The sequence below is a fragment of the Trichosurus vulpecula genome, chromosome 8 (genome assembly GCF_011100635.1).
Source record: "Trichosurus vulpecula isolate mTriVul1 chromosome 8, mTriVul1.pri, whole genome shotgun sequence".
NCBI lineage: Eukaryota > Metazoa > Chordata > Mammalia > Diprotodontia > Phalangeridae > Trichosurus > Trichosurus vulpecula.
This window is the reverse complement of record NC_050580.1, coordinates 54,289,205-54,310,372: the sequence shown is the minus strand read 5'-3', so window position 1 is coordinate 54,310,372 and position 21,168 is coordinate 54,289,205. Positions and strand designations below refer to the sequence as shown.

General features: G+C 44.4%; 1 non-coding gene across 1 annotated transcript; it reads right to left on the bottom strand.

Moving 5' to 3' along the window:
• Positions 1-3,120: 3,120 nt before the first annotated feature.
• LOC118830422 lies at positions 3,121-3,227 on the bottom strand. The gene has a single exon (XR_005009058.1). It is a non-coding gene; the product is annotated as a U6 spliceosomal RNA (small nuclear RNA).
• Positions 3,228-21,168: the final 17,941 nt, after the last annotated feature.

The window sequence follows — 21,168 nt, the reverse complement described above, 5'->3', positions numbered from 1 at the left end:
TCCTCCTCTTCCCTCCTGGCTGTCTCTCTCCCCATACCACCCACTCCCCCATCACCTTCTTCAATTGACTCCCTCCCTACGTCCAGGGAAAGCTTGTTTGAAGTTCCCCCTGCCACCCCTACATTTCCCGAGGGGCCCACTCATGTGTCCCTGAGCTACCTGTGACCCTCCTGTGTCTTTAGGGTTGCAGTTACTCTCTCCCCCACCCCTGGACCCAAACACGGACTGTTCTCTTGACTGCTTTCATCCTCAGTCTTTGTTCTGACAGCTGGGTGGGAGGGGGTCAGAGGGCAGGAAGGCCTGTGTCCCCCTTCTCCTGCTGTTCCCCTCCTCTCTCCCTGAGGAGGTTCGTGCTCTCTGTGTCTGCTTGTCCTGGGTCTCTCTCTGGTTGTGCACGTTTATATAACCTTGTAAATATGTTTTAGAAAGCAAAAGGCGCCATATTGGACGCTGGGAATATTTCCGACGTCCTGTACTCTCCTCTCTCTGAGGTCCTGCTGTTGCCCTCCCTTTGAATTCTCACCTGAGGTTCCCCAGGGTAGTCATTCTTCACTGCTATGGGTGGGGCTGGGGGGACACAGTGGCTACTGATATGTCCCTGTGCTTGAGAAAGCTTAAGGCTTCTACTTTCCAGTGGTTTCCAAATCGAACCTTTGCCTGGCATTTCCTTGTCCATGAACCAGAGCTGGGAGGAGCTGAGGGAGGAGAAATTCTCTCACCCTGGGGAAAGAGAGTTTGGGCCTTGATCTGGTTCTCTCCCACTGAGCCCCTGGGGCCACCCCGATGTCCCTCTTTCTACACCTGACTATTCCCACTGTAGCAAGGCAGCTGCCAGGCCTCTGAGCAAGGTCAGCCTCCCTGGGGGAAAGACCTTGGTGATTGAAAGAACAGTGGTGGAGAGAGGAAGCCTGGAGCCCAGGCAGCTGCAGAAGGGCAAGGCAGGTCAGATGGAAAACATCCCCAAACAGTGTTTTTAAAGTCAGTAATTTGCCTCATCTGGTCTCTTTAGCCCATGGATGCCAAAGAGGTTGGGATGAGACTTAGTGGGGGCATGGGAGGAAGAAGGGGAGAAGACTCGTGCCTTGTTGAGAGAATACCCAGGAATCACTTTGTCTCTCATTCCCCCGAGGGAGGAGCCATAAAGGGACCCCTCTGAGCTCCCCTTTTTGGTCCAGGTTTGAGAGAGCCTTGAGAAGAGAGGAGCATGGGACTGACCCATGTCCACACATGGGGCCTTTGGGGCACACATGTGTGTGTATGTGGAGCCACATTTCACACTTTTAAACTAGGGCTGACCTCAAAGCCCGACTCCCACCTCTTTCACCCTCACCCTGAGCCTTGAAGAGAGGGACTGGCTGCCCAGCCTCACTTGGGAAGGCCCTGGCATTGGGGCACCTGGAAAGGTCTGGTATGCAATATTTTCCCCCAAGGGATAGAGGAAGGGGAGGGTGGATGGATGTGCAAAATCATGATCGACTTCCCAGAGGAGCGGACTGCTTTTAGCCTGAAACATATTCAAACAGTCTTATGTGCAATAACTGACCTTAGAGTTAAGAGTTGTGTTCAAGTGCTTGGATCCCAGTCTGTATATTTAAGTGCTAACACTGTATATCTCAGTAATTTTAGATGTTTTTATGAAAATCACAAAAAGGAAAAACCAAGTGTTAGAATGTGTGTGTGCGTTGAGCGGGCACTGAAGCATCCGGCGGATCAGCTTTACAGAGCCCCTCTTTCCCTTCCCCTTCCCTGGCGCCCCCTCCTTGTGTGTCCCCCACCCCCCCTCGGGAACACAGCCTTGTGTTGTCTTTATCTGCCTAATACTTAAGAAGCTAAGGAAACAAGTACATACACATACATATAAGTAAATAAGATGTTATTTTTAAGAAAATGAAAATAAAAACTTTATAAACACTATCTCTTGCCTATAGTTTATTCTTATTCTTCCCCTCCCTCAAACCCCAATGAAATTCCCAAATCATTGGCATTTTTTTCGCTTTATTTATGTATTTTTAATTTTTAGTTTACAACACTTGGTTCTACATAATTTTGAGTTCCAGATTTTCTTTCCTCCCTCCCCAAGACGACATGGAATCCCATGTAACCTCCACGTATAACTTCGCATTGAATTAACTTACACACTAGTCAAGTTGTGGAGAAGAATTATGACCAATGGAATGAATCATGAGAAAGAAGAAACAGAACCAAAAAAAAAAGCCAAAAACAAAAGCAAAAGAGACAAAAAAAGAGGGGGTGCGGAGAAAGGCGAGCATGAAGTGTCCCTCAATCTGCATTCATACTTCATAGTTCTTTCCCTGGATGTAGACAGCATTCTCCATCATGAGTCCTTTGGAGTTGTCCTTGCACCTTGTGTTGCTGAGAAGAGCGAAGTCTGTCAGGGTTGGTCCTCACGGAATCCATATATCTGTGGTTGTGTTTAATGTTCTCCTGGCTCTGCTCCACTCACTCAGCATTATGTCGTGTAGGTTTTTCCAGGTTGTTACGAAGTCCGTATCATCCCCATTTCTTATGGCACAATAGTATTCCATTACATTCGTATACCACAGCTTGTTTAGCCATTCCCCAATTGATGGGCATCCCTTTGATTTCCAATTCTTAGCTACCACAAAAAGAGCCGCTATAAATATTTTTATACATATGGGTCCTTTTCCTGCTTGTGTGATCTCTTTGGGATACAACCCTAGAAGTGGTATTGCTGGGTCAAAGGGTATGAACATTTTTATAGCCTTTTCGGCATAGCTCCAAATTGTTCTCCAGAATGGCTGGATCAGTTCACAACTCCACCAGCAATGTAACAATGTTCCAATTTTCCCACATCCTCTCCAACATTTATCATTTTCCTGTTTTGTCATTTTAGCCAATCTGACAGGATAGATGTGGTACCTAAGAGTTGTTTTGATTTGCATTTCTCTAATCAATGGTGATTTAGAGCATTTTTTTCATATACCTATAGATATCTTTAATTTCTTCCTCGGAAAATTGCCTGTTCATATCCTTTGACCATTTCTCAATTGGGGAATGACTTGTATTCCTATATATTTGACTCAGTTCCCTGTATATTTTAGAAATGAGGCCTTTATCAGAGATGCTAGTTGTAAATATAAAAAAAAGGAATGCTTCACGAATTTGCGTGTCATGCTTGCGCAGGGGCCATACTAATCTTCTCTGTATCGTTCCAATTTTAGTATATGTGCTGCCGAAGCAAGCACAAATCATTGGCATTTTACAGAGAAATAACTCACCTTTCTTTAGGATTTTAAGGCGTACAAAGCACTTCTCTCACAACAAACTCATAATGTCGGTGGCATGAAGAGAACCTTCATTTTATAGATGAAGCAACAGAAAGGGAGATTTACCTCAAGTCACCCCCTAAATGGCAGAACCTGGGTTTGAACACAGATTTATGTGAATCCAGATCCAGTGCTCTTCACTTCCAGAATCTCAACCCCAGAATTGTGCTTTGATTATCTTCATGTCCCGGAATGTGCGGGTGGGCGAGATGGAACCGAAGAGAAAGCACCTCCTGGGTAGGGGAACAGAAGCCAAGGCTCCTTCCCTGTCATTCACCTCCTGGTGCCCAGCATGGCTTGGCTCAATGTCCTACAAGATGGCATTTCCCCAGTATTCTGGAACTTTCCCAAGGAAGACCAGCAGATTTCCAGGGTGAGGAGGATGCTGATGTTTTCTTGCTCTGTGCCCTTGGCGCATTTACCTGCCAGGCTTTGATGGCTTTGGAGATGTTCCCCATCAGAGAGTATAGAGGGAAGGCCTTGCAGGAGAAGCATGGAGAATGATTACCTGTCTGCCCAGTGAGAGGTTGGTTTGAGCATAGAGGATGATTGAAGAGGAGATATAGCGGAGCAAGTAAGGGATGGTAGGGAAAGACAGGCCTGAAAACCAGGGGAAGATGAGGTGGGCCAGAGTTTGAGGACTGGGAGGTGAACTGGCCCATCAGTCAATCAATACTCATATTTACTGAGTTGCCCAGGATACAAGAAGTTCTCCGTGCTTAGCTCTGTGAGCGATGCAGAGATGAATAAGAACCAATCCCAGTCCTCATCGAGGCTGAAATATAGTTGGGGGAGATGAGACAGAAATAGGAAAAGATAACTAACAGGAGAGGATGGCATTTGTCAAATCTCATGTGAATGGTATCCAGGAGGTCAGAGGAGGGAGAGATCACCAAGAAGCCTTTATGAGGGGGCTGGGCTTTGAAGGACAGGTAGGAGTTAGATAGCAAGGAGGGCAGAGGGCATCCCAAGGTGGAACAAGGAAAGACAGGGAGGTGGGAGTGAACCCAGGGTGGACAGGGAGGCAGTGAGATTGATATCAAATGAAACTGAGTTTGTCAGGGGGCATAGGTGGGAGCAGGTTTAAATGGCGTATGTGCAGCAGGAGGCTGGGGTGCAAAGAAAAATGGCATCCTCTTGTTCACAGATCCTGGGGTTTTCCATATTTTCATTTTCTTTGATCCACATATTAGCTTAGGTTAACATATACTGAATGTCATCTAATAGTTTATGATTTCCTCCTCTTCCTCCTCATCTTCTTCCTCTCCTTCTCCTCCTTCTCTCCTTCCTTCCTTCTCCTACACTACCTTTTTCCTTCCTTCTTTCCTTCCTTCCTTCCTTCCTTCCTTCCTTCCTTCCTTCCTTCCTTCCTTCCTTCCTTCCTTCTTTCCTTCCTTCCTTCCTTCCTTCCTTCCTTCCTTCCTTCCTTCCTTCCTTCCTTCCTTCCTTCTCCTCTTTCCTTCTTTATAATTATATATGCTTGTATGTTATTATTATTATTAATTTAATCTCACCTATTTGGAAAAGTTGAGTAAAATCCATTCAGTCGCCTCAAAACTTTTCATGTTAGCACCTTCCTCTGTGGCCATTGCTTGGCCCAAATGATGAAAGTATCTAAACCAGAGTCTTAGAACCTTGTATAAATACGATAATTACTATTGTATCTTAGCAGCCCTGAGTTTACCCCTTCCCCTGGGCCAGCTGGGGGGACCAGAGAAGAGGCCCCTTGAGAGCTGTCCTAGCTACTAGCCAGCTGCTCATCTTTCTTCCCCCCACTCTGGGAGCAGCATCTGTCTCCCAGTTAGGGCTGACAGAATCTGATACTGATGAAGGGAGCTACCTGGTAAAGATCTGATAGATGGGGTTCCCAATTGTCCTCCTGATCTTATCGGTCCCAAACTACAGCAAGGGCATATTGGACATGAGCAGGCTTCCACATACAACAAGAATAAAAAGTATCACGAGAAAAATGAATGGTAGGGGGAGAAGAGGGGCTGATCCCGTGACGAGAGATGCCAAATGGTGGAGTTTTCTGTTGGTACCCTTGAAATGTCAGGAGAAAGCAAAAAGGCCTCTGTTTTTGGGCAGCCTCCCTGTTGCGAATGAATAGCAGGATATGGACAAGAGGCACATGTAATAGTCAAGCATGGATGGGTTGTAACCTGCATCACTGGTAGCAACATCTAAATGGATGTGATCACAGATCCATTGGACTATTGAAATACCCAACTGTGTTGGTCTTAACTGACTATGGGAGACATGCCTTGGTAATGTGCTGCTTGGCAGGGGGGTGGAGAATGGGTTTGGTCTAAGTCAAAGTGTGGGCAAGCAGATAGTATTGTAGACTCTTGGTGTCAGCTAGGAACCTAAGGGGTCATCTAGACCAATTCCCCATCTACCTCGGGAATCCCAAGAGAATGAAGAGGCATCCATAGAGGTCATCCAGACCAGTTGGCAGTCCTGAGTCAGAGTTTTCCTCCTGAGAACAGAAGTATGGACTGGTGAATGTTTCCCTCCCAGACAATATGGTGTAATGGTAAGGGTAGTGGTTTTAGATGCAGTAGAGACTGAGGCGCAGATCCTGCCAAGCACTTACTAGCTGTGTGACTATGGACAAGTCGTTTGACCTCTCCAAGCCTCAGTTTACCTTTTTGTTAGGGGATAATAATAATACTGAGAAAAGCATTGTACAGAGCAGGGACAAGAGCACTGGATTTGGAATCAGAGGAACTGTTTTCACAGCCTACCTTGGTCATTTACTACCTATATGACCTTGGACAAGTCACTACCTCACTGGCCTCAGTTTCCACATCTGTAAAATGAAAGGATTAACCTATATGGCTTCTAAGGTCCTTTCCAGCTCTAAATCTATCATTCCATGACCTCTAGCACCTACTTCCCACGGCTGTTGGCTGGTGTATTCAATCAATAAGCGCCTGTATGCTAGGCACTGACGGCTTACAATTCTATCGAATGAGACCATACATACAATACAAGTATATGAAGCACAAATACAAAATAACCACAGCCTAGGTTGAAGGTGGAGAGCACTGGTGTTTGGGGAAGGCATAGCCTGATGGGAATCTTGAAAACACTGAGGGACTCTATGAAGTAGAAGGGAGGTGGGGATGCTTTCTAGGCATTGGGGACAGCCAGGGCTAACACATGGAGATGGGAGACAGAATGGAATAGCAGGGAGTCCAGTTTGGTCAATCTGTACAGTACAAGAGGAGAGATAATGGACTTAATGGAGCTCAAAAGGCAGGTGGGGCCAGGCTGTGAAAGGTTTATAAATAAGCCAAATGGAGTTTGTAGTTTAGCTTAAAAATTAATCAGGGCTACCGAAGTGCTCAGCATAGTCCATCTAGAGAGCCAACATTCCTTAAGGTTTAGAGGACAGTGATGAGATGAATCCTCCTAAAACAGTGAGATGCAAATGCCATTAGACAGGAGTAAAGGGGCCTGGGTTCAAGTTCTGCCTTTCCACTAATTTGGGGCAAATCATTTCCTCCCTATGAAAAATGACAGAGTTTGGCTACATCGGGGCTTCCTGACCTTTTTTGTGCCATGGACCCCTTTGGTGAAGTCAGTGTACCCTTCTCAGAATCATGCTTTTAAATGCATAAAGTAAAATACATAGGATTATGAAGGAAAAGCGATTACAGTGAGAGGCAGTTAGTTATCAAAATATTTAAAAAGAACCAAGTTCACAGACCAAGTTCACTTAAGAATTTCTGAACTAGTTCATTTCCTCCAACTCTAATAGTCTGTGATTTTATGATTAAAGTCACTTCGCCTCTTTATTACATTGCATTAAAATCCTTTTCAACCTAAATGGTATGAGAGTTGCCTCCATCAATTCCGATCCCAACTCCTCTGTGACTTAATAGAAAAGTTCCAGGGAGTTATTTTGTGAACATAGAGAGCAGTTCAAAGACTTACCCAGGGTCACTCAGCCAGTGTCAGGAACAGGATTTGAGCCTTGGTCTTCTTTACCATAAGCCCAGCTCTCTCTCCAATTTGCCCCCACTGTGTATAAAAGGGGTCTATTTATATAGTAAGTGTCAGCTATTACTGTTATTAACATCCGAACCTGGGGCTAGAGTGAGGGGAGCTGGGAGGGAATGGGAGCAGGGGGAAGGCTAGAGGAAGCAGGGACACCAGAACATGATGTTTGGAGATTTTGATTCTCTCTAGGCTGGGCTCATCTCCAGGAGGATCAGGCCACTATGTTTATATGAGCAGAGGTTCAGGACCCATTGTCCTCAGCTTGAAATTTTGCCTTGATCACATGTTCTAGGGTAGGGGTCTTCCCCTATCCCCCAGTACTCCAGCTAGTGCCCCACTTTATAGTTAAGGTTTAGGAGCTGTGGAAAAACAAGGGTGGAGGAATCTGTAGCTGGGGAGAGGAAGGATCCTCTTGATCCACTCTATCAACCCACCCCTACTCTTATTGTGTCTGACAGCTGGCCCAAGGCTCCATTTCTCACATATACTCTTTGCTGGGGGGAGCTGCCTAGGGGCTGGCAGCTCGCAGATGCCCAGCATGGAGTACATCTGCTCAGGAATGAGTGGGAAACGGGCCCGGAGAAAGGGATCTCAGCATGTAATAAGATCTCTGGGCCCAAAGCTAAGCTTTCCTGTCCTTGTGTGTGAGCTGTGTCCAACTAATGGGAAGGTCTCTCTCAAGCCCTGTCCCTGCCAGTGTTGCTGGGTCCTACCCAGCCACCCACACTCTCACTCAGGCAACAGTGAGATCCCCTCCTCTCTCATGAACCTTGCTTTTGCTCCAAGCTTCTTTCTGCCTGCCTCTGTCACCATTCTTTCTCTCTCTCAGTGAGGTTGACCTTGCCAAGGGCCCTGCTAGCTGCCCTGCTATGGAAACTGGCTTGGGATTTGTCGGTCCATTTGGTACTTGGAACCTTAGAATCAAGCCCATTCCATTCGATTCCATTCAACAATTAAGTGCCTACTATATGAGGGTCACAGTGCCAAGTACTAGGGGTACAAAGACAAAAAACAATCTCTGGCCCAAAGGAGCTGATAGGCTACTGAAGTATTAAAGCACCTAAACAGATAAATAAATGCCAAGTAATTTGAAGAAGGAGAAGGCACTGAGAACTGAGGGTGGTGGCAGATGAGATCAAGAAAGGCTTCCTGTAGGAGTTAGCATCTGAGCTGAGCCTTGAAAGACACATCAGGATTCTGTGGAAATAGGATTGTAGGTCTGTCTTTTCTGTTGTAATTGTGGATCTTGACATTGCTGCAAAGGACTATGGGTAGATGAAGCATCACTACCCTGAGGGATTCTAGGAAGTTCTCTTTGCTATGGGAAACCTGGCTGTCTCCAGTCAGAGCAATAGTCAACACATGCCCAATGTACTTTATTCAAGTTTCCTTTTCATATGTTACTCGTTCTTGGAATGTTCCATCTGTATGTACCCCATTTTCTATACTACCCCCATTTGTCTTTCAACTTTGTCCCAGGCTCACTTGAACATTGTCTGCTCAGTTCATTTATAAGATTAAATCGAGCCCCCTTTTCTTAGCTTAGAAATCACCTTAAAATGGTGCCTGTTGGTATGCCTGGGAATTTGGCTCTTCCTTTGTCATCAAAAGAAAGAAATGTCTTGGATAATTAAGAAAACCAAGAGTCGATTTTTCAACAAGTCTAAGAGGCAGAAGTGAAGGAGTGCATCCCAGGCATAGAGAACAAGACTTTGCAAAGGCCCAGAGACTGCTGAGTTGGAAGACAGCACTTAAGTCAATTTGATCGGAACACAGAGGCACCCAGGGGAGTAGTATGAAGTACTGCTGGAAAAGGTAGGATGTAAACACCAAGCTGAGGTGTTTTAATGTTATCCTAGAGGCAACAGGGATTGGCTTGAGCAGAAGAGTGACTTGGCCGGCTGTGTGAGATTGAAAGCAGCCACCAAACCACGATCATTTGATGTATACGAACTTGAGGCTCTCCACCGTCCTAGTTGCCCTCCAGCTTATTTGGATGCCATCCAGCTTATAAATGTCTTTCCTAAAATATGCCACCCACAACCGAATCTGATACTCTAGATGCCATCCGACCCTGACAGAGTACAATGGGACTATGACCTCAACCATGCTGGACACCAAGCCTCTCAAAGCAGACTAATCGCTTTTGTTTTCTTGGCTGCCATATTATGCTGTTGATTCGTTTTGAGCTCACAACTCTGTGATGTTAAGGAGTGCAAGTATCATAATATTTATTTTACAGGCGAGCAAACTGAGGCTGAAAACCATTAAATAATGTGCTGATGGCCACACAGCAAGTAAATGTCAGAGATAGAGTGCTAACCCAAACCCTGGCTCCAAGTCCCAATCTGCCACACATCTTCACAACAAATTTATAGTAGATTCATCTGGACAAAAAACCCAGAACAATTATAATAGTAATACAAGTAGTTTTCTGTATATGATTTAAAAATCTCCTTAAGGAAGTAAAAATTTATTATAAACTAAGTAAATTCAGAAAGTAGGGTTGTCATATCAGTGGGGTTGGAGTTAGGAAATAGGGTAAGATTTCTAACTCAGTGAAGGATAACTGTAGGATTGTGGGATCTAGAGCTGATTGACACCCTAAAGATCGTCCAAGCCAATCTCTTCATTTTACAGAAGAGGAAACTAAAGTGCAGAGGTTTAGTGATTTGATCCAAGCTGGTTTCTAAGCCTGTTTTCTGATTCAGAATCTAGCCCTCTTTCCATTTCATTTTAATCACACTCTGTTTGGGTAAGGTCACAGAGACCTCGAGAGTCAGAAGAGACAACCTCAGCAGCCACCTAATCTAGCCCCACATATGAAAGGAATCCTCACTAGATGAAGTGATCTGTCCATGGTCCCAAAGCTAGTGCCCTATCCATCAGGCAGCACCTCCAGCTTGAAAGTGAGACTGGTGACCTTGCACAGCCCTCCCTCACTCAAATCAAAGTCAACTTCAAGTCATGTCACCATTTCCCTGATGTCATGGTCCTCTTCGAGGACGAATCTGTGAGTAGCTTCTCCTCTCCTCTCCTCTCTTCTCCACTCCATAGCCAAAGGTTACTTCCTTAACTTTGGGTTTGCTGGCTAGATTCCTTTCTCAAAAACAAAGCCTTAAACCCAACTCACTCTGGAGCTTATAAATTGGACAATAAGTCCCTACCCTCCTAGCACAGAGTGAATGTAAATTCTAAATAGTAACTGTTTCTCTTTTGGCCAGGAACCCTGAGGTTCTTCCCCTCCCAATTTGATTCTAAAAAGAGTTTTTGATTAAAAGAGCCATCACTTGACTAACTTCTTAAAGAGGCCTGTTCACTGAATTTGCATTACCTCATTCAAAGTGAGAACCTGCAAAGACCTTAGCCTGGAAAAGCCAGGGTCTCCCATTGCCTCCTGGGACATCTCCAGTCATTTTGATGAATATCAGGCCAGTGGACCCAGATGGCTCCAGAGGAGAAAGTGAGGCTGGTGACCTTGCACAGCCCTCCCTCACTCAAATTAAAGTCAACTATAAGTCATGTCATCATTTCCCTGATGTCATGGTCCTCTTCAAGAACGAAGGACAAACACAACAACAACTTCCAACTTAAGCTGCCATCCTTGGCATCTCTGATCTAGAGTTGGAAAGAAACTCAGAGGCCATTTAGTCCAACTCTGTGATTTTACAGATAAGGAAACTGAAGACAAGGAATGTCTTTTTTCTTGTAAAGGTCAGATGAATCTGAGAGCCAAAGTCAACCAACAAACGTTTATTGAGTATCAGGCTTTGGGCTAGGCAATGAGGACTCAAAGACAAATAAGAAACATTTATTGCCCTCAAGGAGCTTATATTCTATCATAAAAGACAATACACATGCATGTAAGTAAATGAAAATGAACAAAAACTAATTTTCAAGGGGTAGACACTAATAACTGAGGGGATGAGGAAAGACTATTTGAACTGAGTTTTTGAAGAAACTTGAGATTCTGAGAGGCATCATCATCATCATCATCATCGTTGTCATCGAAAGCATTTATATGGTACTTAAAGTTCTGCGAAACACTTTGCATATGTATTATCTAATTTGATTCTTACAATAACCTAGGGTTGTTGTTGTCTTTGGGTCGTTTTCAGGGGTGTCTGACTCTTCCTGACCTCATTTGTGGTTTTCTTGGCAAAGGTACTGGAGTGGTTTGTCATTTACTTTTCCAGCTCGTTTTACAGATGAGGAAACTGAGGCAAACAGGGTTAAGTGACTTGCCCAGGGTCACCCAGCTAGTTAAATGTATGAGACTGGACTTGAACTCAGGAGGATGAATCTTCCTGATTCCAGGTCTGGCGCTCTGTGCACTATGGTACCATCTACCTGTTTCTGGGAGACTGCCTGTGCCAAGGCAAATGAGAGATGGAGAGTTGTGTGTAAGGAACAGTAAAAAGACCAACTTGGCAGTATTGAAGAATGTGTTAAACAGAATAATGGTAGCTAGGTGGCATAGCAGATGGAGTGCTGGGCCTAGAGAGTCCAGAAGACCTGAGTTCAAATTCAACCTCAGACACTTATTAGCTGTGTGACCTTGGACAAGTCATTTAATTTTTATCTACCTCAGTTTCCCCAGCTGTAAAAAGGAAATAGTAGCACCTACTTCACAGGGTCATTTTGACGATCAAATGAGATATTTGTAAAGTGCTTAGTGTAGTGGCTAGCACATTGAAAGTGCTATGTTAATGCTACCTCTTATTAATAATAGATAATAATAAGATTGGAACCAAGTGGTAAAGGGCTTTGAATGCCTAACAAATAAACCAGGAATCCAACATCCTTATTCACCTCTTCCTACTAGCCCAAGTGCCTTTCCAGTTCCTACCTGAAACATGAGAGATGTTTGGAATTTGAGAGCAGATCACTGATAGAGGCCTAACAGGAGCAATTACTTTTACTTATGGATGAAAAGGGCCTCATGTCAACCCCACATAGGCTTGGCTTGAAGGAACTGGAAATGTTTAATGTAATGAAAAGAAGACTGGGGGGAGGGAGGAAAATTGTCTTCAGGTATCTGAAGGCTGTTATATCAGAGAAGGATTTGGCCTGTTCTCCTTGGCCCCAGAGGGCAGAACTCACAGGCAGAGAGGCTGATCTAGGTGTGATGTCAATAATAAATTTGTAACGATTAAGAAGGGTCCCAAGATGGCACAGGCTGCCTGGGGAAGTAGTGGGTTCCCTCTCACTGTTGTCACTGGAAATGTTGTAGAGGGAATTCTTTTAAAGGTATTAGGTTGGACTAACGGTTACTGACTCAAGTCCCCACCATCTCTGAAATGCCCTGATTGAGTCAGAAATACTGCTCAGTTCTTCTTACTGGTGAACCATAGCTCTGACAGATGGGCATCACTGCCCTTCTCTCCGCAGCTGCTCCCCTCGTGTGGTTGCCAGGCGATGAAACGCCTCCTCTCAGGGATAAGAGCTTTCGTTAGCTTTCTGCTTTCTAGCTCTGAACTCTCCAGGGATTTGACTTCAGTTGCCTGGGTCCATGCCAAGCCCATGGAGCTCACCTTTTTCTGCAGGACTCACACCTCCCTGGGGAATGTCCTCTTATTCCCTTTCTTTCCTTGGGCCATTCAGCTGCCTGTGCAACTTTGGTAGAAAATTTGTTAGTGTAGCCATTCGTATATGTCTTGTTTTATTTTATTCTTTTTGTGGCCATTCATACGTATCTATGCACATGTCCGCATTAAAAGAAGCAAAATTAAGAAGTGAGAGCCTTGCTGTTCTGTGTCATGGTCAGATCACATCTGGAACGTGATGTTCAATTCCGGCCACGACATTTTAGGCAAATGACAAACTGGAGGCCATCCAGAGGAGGAGGACACCTGGGAGGGTGAGGTGGCTAGAACCAAATCCTGGATGAATCATCTGAAAGACTTGGGGAGAAGAGAAGACTCAGGGGGACCTGAGGTAGCTGCCTCCAACTACTTGATGAACTTTATATGGAAGAGGCATTAGACGCCACAGAATCTCAGGGTTGGAAGAAACCTCAGAGGCTCTTGGTCCTAACCCCCACCTGACCAAGAACCCTCCCTACAACACACCCCACAAAGGTCCAACCAATCCTGCATAGAAGGAGGACCTCTTTACCTCCTTTGCCAGACTGTTCTGCTTTTGGACAGCTCCAATCGCTGGGAATCCCCCCACCCCCCATGTCAAGTCCAAAGCTGCCTCCATGCACCCTCTATCCATACTACTAGATCTGCTTGGTTCCAGGAGGCAGAGCTAGGAGCAATAGGAGGCATTTTAGAACAGATGCTTCCTTCTCCAGATACACAATAACTTTCCAGCTTTCCTAAAGTGGAATGAGTTGTCTTATACGGTAGTGAGTTCCCCATCATTGGAGGTCCTTCAAGTGGAGGCTTCATAACTACTTTTTAGGGATTCCTGTCTGGATAGGGGTTGGACTACATGACCTCTGGGGTTCCTTAAAATTCCGTAATTTTGTGACTCTAAGGGCTTGATTTGCAGAGGCCAAATATGACCACCAGGGGGCAGGGTTAGCCCATTCACAGGGGACGAAGCTGGGATGGACTGAGGTCAACCTACTTTCTATCTCCAGAGGCCAGTAGGGTCCTTTTCCCTTTGACATCTTCCTCCTCCTTTCCTGTCTTGCTCCTTCTGTCTTCGTCTGTTTTCCTGTCCTGTTTTCTCTTGCTGTTTATCCCTTTGCCTCCAACATTCTCTTCATCAGAGCCCCAGCCGGGAAGGAGGGATGTGGGTGTATGTGTGGGGAAACTACATTTGACTGTCTTTCAAAGTGCCACAGTGAAAACAGCCCTGGCTCTGACTCTACTCCCACTTGTTCTGAAAAAAACAGGGGGAGTAGGTGGTCCCCTACAGTATGTGTGAATTTGGTTTCATGGAACCCCTCCTTCTCCACCTCCAAAGTCTCCCACCCGCCACCCCACCCCCCAACAGGTACCAGCATCTGAAATTGCCATCCCTCTGCTTTGAGCAAATTATGTTCTAGCAAGACTGGAAGCTCTTCTCTGAGCTCCGCGGGCCAGCTCCTGACTCCACACATTCATATATGCCCCGATCTCCATGTCACTCCTCACTCGCTCCTCACCCTGGACTGTCAGAACCCTTGTCTTCCTTCAGGGTTCTGTGGAGGGAGGACCTCTTCCTTGAAGCCTCACCTGGTTGTCTCACCTGAAAGGACTTTCCTCAAATATCCCTGGACTTCTTTGTATCTTTCGTTTGCCTTGCTCAGTCCCTATAATATATTTTACTAATCTGTGCAAGGGTCATATCCTCCCAAAAGAGTGTAAATTCCTTTGAGGGAACAATTATGTAACTTTTAATCTTTTAATTCCTAGCTCATGCAAGGTGCCATTTATATAATAAGTGTTTAATAAATGCTTGTTGCTTGGAATTAAATTGTGATTCTTTCATTCGAGTTAAGTATCCCTCATTCCTTGTTTCCTCCTTACTCTCACATAGTAGAATTGGGTTTTTAAAGGAGCCTTTTGGAGACTTGGTACCTTACTCCAAAGGAATGCTTTGAGAATGGCAGGAGTTTCAGAATTCATCGAACAGCCTGACTTAGTGGAAACAGCTCTGAAGTCAGGAGATGTGGGCTCTAGGCTGGGTCCCTTCCTAGCTTAACCATTCTATACGGAAGATATAGCAGCAGGGCAACTTTCAGCCTCCTTTCTGTCACTCTTATCCTGGTCACAGAGGGCGGGCTCTCTTGCTTGGGGGCCTAGAGTTTATAATTACCCTTTTTTGGTAACTCCCCCTCCCCCACCCAATCTCTTAGTGTCTAGAACAGAGCTAGGTCTTCAGTATTTACCTGTTTTGATAACACCAGCTGCCAGGGAAAGAAAAAGTAGAACAGAAAAGAAATGTTACTCCTAAGGAAGGGCTGGGATATCTCTGGTTAAGAGGAGGCTTAAGAGGTCAGTCTGTCTTGAACAATTTTTGGCTGATTGAGTTAGGGCCCAAAAGCCTTGTCCTGTGAGAAAGGAAAGAAAGAAACTAGTATTTATTAAGGGTCTATTATGTGAAAGGCATTATGCTAACTTATGCTAAATTATGACAACTTTTTGATTCTCACAAATACCTAGGAAATAGGTATTATTGTTACAACTATTTTTGCAGTTAAGGAAACTGAGGCAAATAGAGGTTAGGTGATTTACCCAGGGTCGCACAGCTACTAAGGGTCTGAGGTTAGATTTGACTCCAGGCCCATGGCTCTATCAACTGCCAGGGACATTTAAATAGCTATATTTGACACTTAGGTAGCTTTGGCTTTGAGGCAGCTGGTGGTAGCAGTGAATAGAGCACTGGGTCTGGAGCCAGGAAGATCTGAGTTCAAATCTGATTTTAGACACTGAATATCTATGGCACCCTGGGCAAGTTGTCTGTAAAAAATAGGTGTAACAATAGAACCTGCTTCACAGAGTTGTTATCAGGATCAACTGAGATAATAAATGGGGATCAAGTGAGATCACATTTGCAAAAGGAGTTAGTGCAGTGCTTGGCTCATAGAAGGTGCTATATAAATAAATGCTTATTCCCTTTTTCTCCCTATGCCCAAGCACTTTACATACCTGACCTCATTTGAGCTACACAACAACCTTCTAGGCATTATTTTTTTTTACCATTTTGCAGATGAAACTAAAGATCATAGAGATTAACAGGACCACCAGAAGTAGGATTCAAACTCAGATCTTCCTTCCAAGTCTAACAACAACAGCGTTCTATCCACTGCGCCACACAGCTATTTAGCTTGGATAGGATTTAGGGTGAATGGGTACATGGTCGCTGTCTTCCCGATATTTATAAGGCTGCCCTATGGATGAACAGGATTATACTTATCCTGAGCAGATCCAGAAACAAACCTAGCATTGGTGGGTAGAAGTTATTGAGAGGCAGATTTTAATTCAATAGAAGAAGGAACTTTCTAATAATCATGAAATAGATTGCCTTAGAAGGTAATGAGTTTCCCACCACAGGAAGGGTTCAAGAAGAGCCTATGTGACCACTTTTCATGGATGCTACAGAAGGAATTCATGAATCTGATTGGATGAAATAATGGTACCGAGTCCCTTCCGATGCTTCCAGGATGCCATGAGGTACAGATCCTCATGCAGCCACTAGAGGGAGCATGGACCATTTTGCCTTCATTTTATCCTAGGGCAAGAGCTCACAGACTCCTTCACACCCAAGCGATGTCACACCGGAAAGGCATTTTGGACCCCAAACATCTTCCCATTGGACTGATAAGGTTAGGACTGTGTGACCATTATGAAGTCAACCTCTCAACTTCTTCTGTAAGATGGTGATACAAAGACTTGTTCCACCTTCAAGGACAGTTCAACAAACATCTGATGTGACAACCAAGTGCTAGGTATTGGGGATACAAAGTAGTTCCTGCCCTCAAGGTCCTTGCATTCTAACCATGATATGACATGGTTAAGGGATGGAATTCTATCCCCTCCTACTTCAACTAAGCAGATAGTCTAAACCTGGACACCTTTATCAAGGCAGGTGAGTACACTAGTTAGAGCAGCATGGAACTGGGAAGGACTGAGTTCAAATCCAGCCTCAAATATTTATTAGCTATATAACCCAGCCTCAGTTTCCTCATTTGTAAAATGGGGATAATACTAACACCTACCTCTCAGAGTTGTTGTCAGGATCAAATGAGATGATGTTTCTCAAGCTTTCACAAACCTTGAAGTGCTAGTCATCATCATCATCATCATTATTCTCATCAGATGAGAATCCTCACTTTGAATTGTAGAATCAATTAACCAATCAAGGGGCATGATTTTTTAAAAATACATAAACAAGTTTATCTATACTCTGTGATCCCTTTGTGAGCTGAGAAATTCCTTGATTGGGTAAAGAAGAGGAAGTCTGTTGGTTCACCAAACAAGCTAACCACCTCTGGGAACTTTAAAAAGAAGAATCACTTAAGTAGTTTCTAGATCCATTAGGGTTCAGCCCAGAGGTGGAGGATTTTGTTTGGAGGATTTCAGTTCAAGACTTGAAACTAGGCTCCTGAGAAGGAAACCCTCTTGGCAGGGAGGACAGAGTTTTTTTTCCCCCTACCCTCTTTCCTTTGATTATGTTATTGGGGGAAAAATGGATGTGTCAGAGAAAATACATCCAGTTGGGAATAGAGATATATATATATATATAGAAGGCAAATAAAAGGTCTCCCAAGAAAAGAAGAGTCTATACCTCTCTGGAAGGTGAAAAGTCTCAGGATTAATGTGAGGGAGCCAAAGGGGAAAGGTGGCTGCCTTGTATCCCACTTGGCCATCACGTGTTCATGAGCACAAGAACAACTGTTTCTTTTGTGCTTATTTTTTCCTCATCTTAAGCCAAAGAGTATTCTGAAATGATCACATTCAAGTGATCTGGTCAGTTCAGGAGATCCAGAGGCCTCATCAGAATTCTCATCAGCCTTGGTAATAGTGTCCCTGGAGAGGTAGCTACTAATGGTAGCTACTGCATTGGAAATATAAGAAACATTCTGACAGACACAATGGAAATTAGAGAAAAGGCAGCTTCAGGGACCATGATCCCTTGAGAGCAGAGAGAATTGCCAGTTGTGGACTCTCCAGAGTCACAAACCCTTCAAGTCTGGCAGAGAGTTACACCTAAGAGGAACTTCATGAGGACTCGATGAAGGCAGAAAGGGACTCTCAATAACCAGGACCTGTAAATATGGGAGGAATATTTTTGTACCCCCTCCTTCTACTATACCCCCAAAAGTAAATACTTTTGCTAAATGATAATTGAGTCTCTTGGATGATAATCAATGGGGAACACACCAATGGGGCCAGTCAGTGACAGTAACTCCCCAGCCCCTCAGGATATATCCTTAAAACCCTGTGTGAGAGCAGCAGTTGCCCTCGGGGTGGTAAGGTTTGCCAAAGCCAGTGTAATTTGGGGAAGTAACCTTGGAAGGGTTGGCAGACATGGAAACAGATGAGCAAATACAAGATAATTTGAGGAGGGAGAGGAAGTCAATAACTATAGGTTTAGGAAAAGGTTTCTTATAGGAGATGGCACCTGATCTGGGCCTTGTAGGAAGCTGAAGATTGCAATCAACAAGTATTTGTTAAATACCTACTGAGCAAGTGCTAAGTGCTTGGGAGATACACAAAAGAGAAAAAAATAGTCCCTGCCCTCGAGATGCTTATATTCTAATGGGGAGACAACATGTATACAGAGAATATATATGTATGTGTGCATATATAAATACACAGTGGTTACAATGTAGCTTTGGGAGGAGGGACCCCAAAATCTGGAGGGGATCAGAAAAGGCTTCATGTAGAAGGTGATGCTTGGGTCGAATCTTTCAGGAAACCAGAGATTCCAAGAGGCCGTAGTGAGGAAGCAGCTCATTCTAGACATTGGGGATGGCAGCTAGGTGGCACAATGGAGAGAGCACTGGGCCTGGAGTTAGGAAGACTTGAATTGAAATCTAGCCTCAGACACTTAGTAACTGTGTGACCCTGGGAAAGTCATGTCACTTCTGTTTGCCTCAGTTTCCTCAACTATAAAGTAGGGATAATATTAAAACCTAAATGAGATATTTGTAAAGAGCTTAGCACAGTACCTGGCACGTAGTAAGCACTGCATAAATAATAGCTGTTAGCTATTTTATACCCAGGGCCTAGGATAGTGCTTGGTACCTAGAAGATGCTTGATAAGTGTTGGTTGATATTTTGTTTGGCCCCAAAGAAGAGAAGAGGACATGCATCCTATTCCTTTAAGTAGAGAGGTGGGGATCTATGGGTGCTGAATGTTGCATATACTGTCAAACACAGTGCCTGTGTTGGTTGGTTTTGATTGAATACTTTTCTCTATTACAACAGGGTGGATAGGGGACATATCCAGATCACGAAATAAAAACAGAAGTCATTAATGACGGTTATAACTACTATTTTAAAATCCCCTAGGGAATAGACACAATCGCTGTCCTGCGGCATACTGCCCCTGTGACAGGGATGAGCAATTGGTACTGACCTCTCTATGAAGGAACACACAGAATCTATAAAATGGGAGAACCGCAGGCAGAGATAGCGTCTTCGAGGGTGAATCATAGAATTATAAATCACTGAGCTTGAAGGGATCATTAGACACCAAACCTGTCAGCTTAGGAAATTGAGAACCAGACAAGGGAAGGGATTGGCCCTGGATAAATGATTACCGCTGACAACTCGAAGAGCGTCCAGAGGAAGGCGATTAGAATGATGGAGCGCCTCAAGATCATACATCATGTGAAGGCTGGTTGAAAGAACTGAAGATATTTAACCTAGAGGAAGGAAAACATGGGGGATGTGATTGCTGTCTGCAAGTACTTGAAGGGCTGTCAGCTTGGAAGAGAGATTTGATTTGGTGTGGCTGGTCCCAGAGGGCAGAACCCGGAGCAGTGCCAGGAACCTCGAAGAGAGGCTTGTTATCAAGACAATGAGAGCTGTCCAACAGTGTGACCGGCTCCCCAGGGAGGTCATCAGTTCCCCTCCTCATTGGAAAGCTTCAAGAAGAGGGATGCAGAAGGAACTCTAGTCCAGGGGAGTCTTATTTTAGGAACACTTTGGATTCCCAAGCCTCCAAGATCCCTTCTGGCTACTAGAGTCTGGGGTTTTGTTTAATCTCAGTGCCTTCCCTCTGAGATTATTTCCAATTTGTCCTGTCTATATTTTGTTTGTACATAGTTGTTTGCATGTTGTCTCCCCCATAAGACCATGGACTCCTTGAGAGCAAGGATTGCCTTTTTCCTTTCTTTTTATCCCCAGAATGTAGCCTAGTGCCTGGTATATGTCGTTGTTCCATTGTTATAGTCATGCCCGACTCTTTGTGACCTCTATTTAGGGTTTTCTTGGCAAAAACATTAGAAAAATATAATAAGATACTGGAGTGGTTTATCATCTTTTTCTCTAGTTCCTTTTACAGATGAGGAACTGAGGCAAACAGGGTGAAGTGACTTGCCCAGGGTCATACAGCTACAAGCATCTGAGACTGGATCTGAATTCATGAAGATGAGTTCCTGATTCCAAGCCCCGTGTTCTATCCACTGTACCACCTAGCTGTCCCACCTAACGTATAGCAAGGCCCTTAATAAATGCTCCTTGAATGACTGAAAATGATTCCTAAGCCTTCTGGGTGGCGATTGAGGAAACAAGGCCTTGGGTGATCTGTTGTTGACAATTCATCCAACCCAGACATAATTGGACATCTTGCCACCCACCCTGCTATGAGAGTCCTCTTCTCCCTCTGTTTCCCATCTTTTGTGCAATGCTCTCTTCTCTTCTGGAAGGGCCGGGACAATTAACTGCTTTATGACTGGTGCCCATTTCTGTAACAAACTAAGGGAAAAAGGCTCTTCCCTGGCCACCAGTCCTTTATAAGCAGCTGGGTGATACAGTGGATAGAGTGCTGGACTTGGAATTAGGAAGACCTGAGTTTGAACTTACTTGCTATGTAACTCTGGGCAAGACATTTAAGCTCTGCCTCAGTTTACTTAACTGCAAAATGGAGATAAAAAGAGCAGTTGCCTCCCAGGGTTGTTGCGAGGATCAAATGAGCAATATTGGTTTTAAAATAATATTTAATTTCCCCCCAATTACATGTACAAAAATTTTGAACATTTAAAAAGCCTTCGAGTTCCAAATTTTCTCCCCTCTCCTCCCCCTCCCCGAGACAACAAGTAATTTGATATAGGTGATACATGTGCAGTCATACAAAAAATATTAGTCACAGTTGTGAAAGAAGATACAGATCACAAGGAAAGAAGCATGAAAAGAAGAAAGTGAAAATAGTCTGCTTTGATCTGCATTCAGACTCCGTCAGTTCT